Below are 7,030 nucleotides of genomic sequence, written 5' to 3' on the forward strand. Positions count from 1 at the left end.
GCAAAGAAATATTCCGTTGCGCTACGGGACCACTGATGGCGGTACTTTAGTCCGCTGCGCCAGCGGCACCGTTTTTTCAGGGTGCAAATTTTTATCGTGACGATATGACGATACGATACGATAATACCTTCACGATAATTACGATCATTGCGATAACATCGTCAAAAAATATATTTTTGTTTTTTTTCTTTATTTATTTAAAAAATTGCAATAAACAATTCTTATTTGAGAGAATTTTCAATATTCATTTAAGCTTTAAAAGAATTCTGAAAAAAATTTTAATCAATATTAATTTAGATAATGAGTATAATAATTTTTTAATCCATTTATTTATTTTAAGTTATTGAGATCTATCAGAATCCTCGGTCGATAAACTTTTTTTCTTTGTTAACTGTTATCTTAGCCAATAACACGTAGCTTAAATAGAATTAGCCAATCACAAATATTACATTCCAGTCAATCCAAACTGGTCCAGCACTAGTGGTAAGATTTTAATTTTTTCCCAAGAGTGTGCAGTCTTATATTTTATAATAACTCCCCAGGTAGAAAACTTCCGTCGGGCCGACTGAGTGTCCCGACTTTTTAAGTCGGAGAAAAGTCGTTTCTAATCATTCTAATCATGAATATTTTTCAAAAGCTAAAGTAAAATTTTTTGTTTTACTCGAATTAACTTTAAAATGACAGCTTGAGGTTATAGTCGAAATTTTAGGCCACATTTATGAGAAAACGGTTCTCATCCAATTACTGTATATCGAAAATACTAAGCCTGATGTTTTACCGGCAGGCTAGCGACGAGTAATTTTAAATATGCAACTTTAACAATCATGTTCATGTTTCGATCGGTTTGGATTAAAAACAACAAGTTTAATAAATCAAAAAATCGTCTTGAATATTGTGTTACAATATACTTATACCGATTGTTTTAACATCTGTAGTAGTTAAACAAGGAGAGTTCTAGATCACCCCCCTGCTGTGCTCTATTGTTCTTCGCGACGGGGGGCTCCACGGGGGTCTATTGTTCCCCTCAGGGGGGCTCCATGGGGGGATTGTTCTCCGTAGGGGGCTCCATAGCGGGTCTATTGTTTCACAGCAAGGTCGGTGGGGGGTCTATTATATACATCATAGCGGGTGGGTGTAGCTAAGGATGTGTAGCTAAGGAAGTGTAGCTAACGATGTAGCTAAGGAAGTGTAGCTAACGATATGTAGCTAAGGATGTAGGTAAGGATGTGTAGCTAAAGATGTGTACCTGAGGGTATGTAGCTAAGGTTGGTAGCACGGTTTGTAGGTAAGTGTGTGTAAGAACTATTTATTTAAAATGTTGATAATGTAGAATTCCTATAAAATTATATGTCTATATTATCAACATTTTGATAAAGTAGAAATTTTTTCCAATTAATAATCGGGTAAAATGTAAAAAGTGGGGGGAAAAAGAGTGAGGGAAAAAAGAAGTGGGGTGAGATAGAGGTATATAAGGCCATGCAGAATAGTTTGTAACCCTCTTGGAATCCATAACCTTATTGTTGAAAATTTTCAACGTACATCATAACCAGTTAGAACAAGTTAAAACAAGTTCAAAATGTTTGAAATGCGTGCAGCAAGTGTTGGTCCATTAAGAGCATATAAAATGAGTATACAATTAAGGGTAAGTAAATAATTGTTGCTCATTTATTTATCCTTTGAGATTGATATTAATTATTCCAATAATTATTTATAGATAAATAAAAACCTAACACGATTACAAAATGAATTAAGAAAAACAAGAAAAGTTATCAACTCATCAAAACCATCTAAAAACCAAGAGATAAACGAACTACAACTCACAATAGAAAGTGTAAGAATATTATATTATAATATATAATCATATAATCTTATTAATTCCATTTTGAATAATATGAAGTTATATATAATTTTTCAATGATAAAATTTTTAGATTCAAACGATGACTAAAAAACTACTTGATGCATCAGACGAGTTATTAAAATTAGAAACAGCTGAAAATGGTAAGTTATAATATTTCTAATTTGATCATCTGAATTTCATTAAATAAATTAACCAAATTATGTTTCAATGATACTTAAAGAAAAGAATACATATGAGTTTAAATTTGAACAAAAAAATGATAGAGAGAAGATAAAAGAAGAAGAAGACTTTATTGATGTTGAATATAATGAAGAAGAAGAAGAACTCTCAGTTTTGAAGTCAAACTCATCAAATCCAATTGAATTTGATTTGAATTTTGATTAGTAATAAAAAAGAAAAAAAAAAATTTGTATTCATGGTGAATCGATCATAGTCTTTTATCATTACAACTCCAGTGATGATATCTTTCCACCATCAATACAAACCACATTTTAAATTTATTTATATTCAGTAGTCATTTAACAGTAAAACACGATGAGCGTCGACGTGTTCGGGCATCAATTAACAAAAAGTAAGGTTAGAAATGGTTCTACCGGAGCTCGTGGACCAGCAGGTGAAGGATTTATGATAACAAAAGATGGACAGTTTAATCTTCAAAATAAAAGGTTATGTAATATTGGTTATCCTAAGGAAATAAATGATGCAGCTCCAATCAAATTCATTCATGACTTGATTACGGAAGAAAAAAGAATAATCAATCAAGCAATTACATCATTACAAAATACTAATGAGAATCATCAGGTAATAATCAATATCTTACACTCAAACGCTCTTGAACTTGAGAAAAATCATATGATTAATATTCAAAAAGTTGAAGATCTTTCTATGCGAAATGTGGAACTTATTCAAAATTTAGATTCACGTTTAGTGAAGTTGGAAAGAACTTGTTTAAATATATTAGATATAATGAAAAAAGCAAAAATTATTTAAATTGAATAAAGAGGGCACGCAAATCAGTGGAAAGAAGAGGGGATCATCAGAAAATCTATATGGTTACACATAATTTTCTTCAGTTCTTTTTTGATTGTCGTCGTTGAACGTGTTTAAGAAAAAAATAAAAAATGTCAGTATTCGTTGATTTTCAAGGTTTTGAAAAACCAACAGGTTTATTTGTAATTAAAGGATTAGCAATTCAACCGATTAATCCTACCGGAGTAGTGAGTGTCATAGTTTTTAAAGCACCATGTTCAAAAAATCAATTACTTGAAGATTATCAACGTTCAATTACACAATCTGAAGAAAATTATCATGGGATACCATGGGATAGTGGTGATGAAATTTTTGATGAAGCAAACAACATCTTAATTGAAAAATTGAGTGAAAAAATTGAATATATTTTTGTAAAAGGAATAGATAGAAAAAATTGGTTACTAGCAATACTTCAAGATAAAGCTGTAACAATAATTAATTTAGATGATTTGAGTTGTCCAGATTTACTTATCCTTCAATCACAAGCAGTTATTAAACATTCAATAGGACATCCAATGTGTAAAAACTATATGAAAACGTACAACACTATAAAAATTGGTTTATTAAAGATTTTTCTCTCCGTCCAAATGTTCGTAAATCTGTAATATTATTCTGTGCTGTTGATAATTTATGGAACTTAACAGCAAAAGACATTGCTAAATTACCTGTAATGGCATTAATAAAATTTGCATCATCAGAAATTGATGGAGTTTGGAATAAATTATCTGAAAAGCAAAAGAAAAATCAAATAGTTGCAAGTTGGAAAAGGTGTAAGGAACATCCAATGGAAGAATTTGAAGATATAACTGGAATTTTTTTTTATACATATGTAAAAGATTGTGATAAATGTAAAAATAATAATAAGAATAAAAAAACATTTTAATTGATGTTTGAATTTAATCGAAGTATACAATAGTATATTCTAAATTTATTGAAATAAAATATTTGCAAGTTGTATGGAAAACAAGTTTGAACATGTTGCAACCTGATGAAACCTGTTAAACGATTTCAATAGTTAACGAGATAATCGGTATTTTTCTTTGAAAACTGGAAGACAGATGTTAATATTATAATCTTTTAATCTCTTTTTCATAAATTTTATGAAAGATTTTTTTAAATCCTAAAGACATAATCTCTTAATCTCTTTTCTCAGAATATTATATAGTTGTCATCCCTTCCATCGTTGATTCCTCGAAATGAAAACCTGTTTAATTTTTCCTTCTCTAAAAGTTTTGACGAATAGCAATGTTGTATGGAAAAAGAGGGGGTTAAATTTTTAGGAAAGGGAAGTTTTTAGATGTGGTGGGAGAATCATTTTCAGTATATATAGAGGTGTAAAAGGCAACACTTGATTTGAGGTTAGAATAAAATGTAAGTATTGAAAATTTGAATTCAAATATTATTTTTATTTGCTTTTATTAATAGTTTACTTATTTTAATATTTTTTATTATTTCTTTTTATAAACAGAGCCGGGAAGTTCGTCTGTTATTTCAGCTTGCCGTAAATACCATGGCAACATGGTGAAATATAGTTTAAAAAAAAGACGATCTTAACCTCGTACATGGAAAAAATGGCCTCAAAAAATGGCCTTATTTTTTTTGGCCTCTTAAAAAGGGCCCTTTAAAATGGCCTTATATTTTTGGCCTCTCAAAAATGGCCTTAAAAAATGGCCTTATTTTTTTTTTGGCTTCTTAAAAATGTCATCTTGTGATTGTTTGTTATTGTCACATAGGTCGTATCACACATTATCGTAAACTGTAAAGCCTGGAATATTGCATAGAAAAATTTATCATTTTTGTCGTTGTTTCTGTTTCTAGTTTTTAGTCGGTATTACAGGGCGAAATTGCAAAACGAAAAAAAATTTTTTATTAAAGGAATGCACCCATTGTATATTTGTGAGTACAAGAATTGTGAGTGGGGGAATGAAGCTGTTCACACAGATATACAATTTGCCTTTATGTGCTTCTATATTCGCGCATGTGCATAAGGTTTCTCTTGGTCTTCTTCTGCCGGTTTCACTCTTCATATGGTTTTTATTTAATTTTTTTCGTCGGCAATAGAAATATTTTCTGAAAAAAATACCCGATACTATTATTTATTTTTTTTTAGGGAATTTTAATTTCCTATTGTTTTCGCTTTTCATCTGGACCCCCCCCCCCCACCGAAAATTTTCTAAGTCCCTTAATCTAAATACGATAAATATGAGGAACATTATTAAATATGAAGGAAAATATAGAAAACTCACTGAATATAAAGAAAAAAAACGATAAATATGGGAAAATATCATTAAATATAAAGGAAAAATTACTGAATATAAAGAAAAAACCGATAAATATGGAAAATATCAGTAAATATAAAGAAAACTCTTATAATTATGGGAAAATATCAGGGAAATATCAGTAAATATGAAGGAAAAATCACTGAATATGAAGAAAAATACGATACATATGGGAAAATATCAGTAAATGTAAAGAACGATGTAGAAAAAAATAGAAAAATATCAAAGAAAAATCAGTGAATATAAAGAAAAAAAAGGGAATAAATATGGGAAAATATCAGCAAATATAGAGGAAAAATTACTGAATATAAAGAAAAAATTGCTGAATATGAAGAAAAAACCGATAAATATGGGAAAATATCAGTAAATGTAAAGAAAAATGTAGAAAAAAATAGGGTTTGAGAATCTGAATGCATGAGAAAAACGAGAGAACGAATAAAGATTTTAGTTTAGAACGCACGGTCAACGAGGGTGGGTCTCAGGGTCTTTCGGGTTGAATTACGGCAACTAGACTAGACAATCCCCAAGTTGTATATTTGTTTTAAATAAAGCCTATGATATAAAAATAAAATAAAATTATCTGTGTTACGTACCAAGTTGAAAAATTAAAATTTAACTATGAAATAACAAAAAAAAGAAAGAATGTTTAAAGCCAAAATTTAATAAGTAAATAATCATAGAATAATTATAATAAATCAACTTGGTATTTCACGTTATAATTAAAAATCCTCTTATTTTGTTATTCCCTACAGGGTAACGGGTTAGGAGGGAATGTGTATAAATGTAGATCTACCTTTGTTGTAAGAATAATCCGAAACAATTGTTGTTGAGAGCGTGTCAATCTGGATGGTCGCCTGTTGTTGTTGATAGTCTCGAATAATCCAAACGTAAAATGAACTCAGAGCACGGAAAACCACACCCCGGAGAAATGTCACAGTCAATAATTTTATAATATTAGGAACAGTCAATTTATAAACGGAAAAATAACAATTGAAAAATAACAATTATTTAATTTAAATTCACTTTTAAAGTTTTATTTATTAGAAAATTAAAAGTTCAATTGATTGTAATATTTAAGTAATAAAATATAAAATTTAGAATTAATTTAGATATTGTCCAAACAAAAGTTGTCGCAAGAGTGAAGCTCCTTAAAATTATTAAACAAAAATTCCCATAAAAATTTAAATTAAAAGTAGGGATGATCTTAGGTGGTAACATCTTTGACCAATCAAAATTGATGGTTCTCATGATAGTCAGCATTTAATTGTTGCTGAGATATTATTCTAAATAATTAATAAATTCAACGGATGTTAAATATCGAGTTGCTTGATAAAAGTGCAACTGTGGCTAAGAAAAATAAAGGTAAAAAATGAGAATTTATATTGAAAAAGTAAATAATATTTAAATAAAAAAATGTCCATGATGCTAAAAGTGAAATATAATTATTATAAATAAAAAGAAAAAATTTATGTGCTACTCGATATTGTTCTATATCCCTTGAATTTATATTGCTATTTATTAATTAATTATTTTTAAATATTAAAATACCAGTACGTAACATCTGTCCAAGTGTAATTACTGTTTGCTTCCTATCCACATTCCTATATTATTTATTGTTATTACAAATTTAATTTATCTCGGCCGACTTGTACTACACGGAGAGAAATCCGCAGCAAATAATGCTGTAGAGTATCAAACAAATTTTACTGTAGTCTACTGGAAATTGAGAAGTTGCGTGGGGAGGCCACCAGGATCGACTAGAATTTCCTACTACACTACAGTAATTTTAATCAAAACAAAACAAAAAAACAACACAAAAAATTAAATAAAACCTTATTGTTTAAACATCAAAATAAAAATGT

This window comes from Aphidius gifuensis, linkage group LG5 (assembly GCF_014905175.1).
Source record: "Aphidius gifuensis isolate YNYX2018 linkage group LG5, ASM1490517v1, whole genome shotgun sequence".
NCBI classification, from domain to species: domain Eukaryota; kingdom Metazoa; phylum Arthropoda; class Insecta; order Hymenoptera; family Braconidae; genus Aphidius; species Aphidius gifuensis.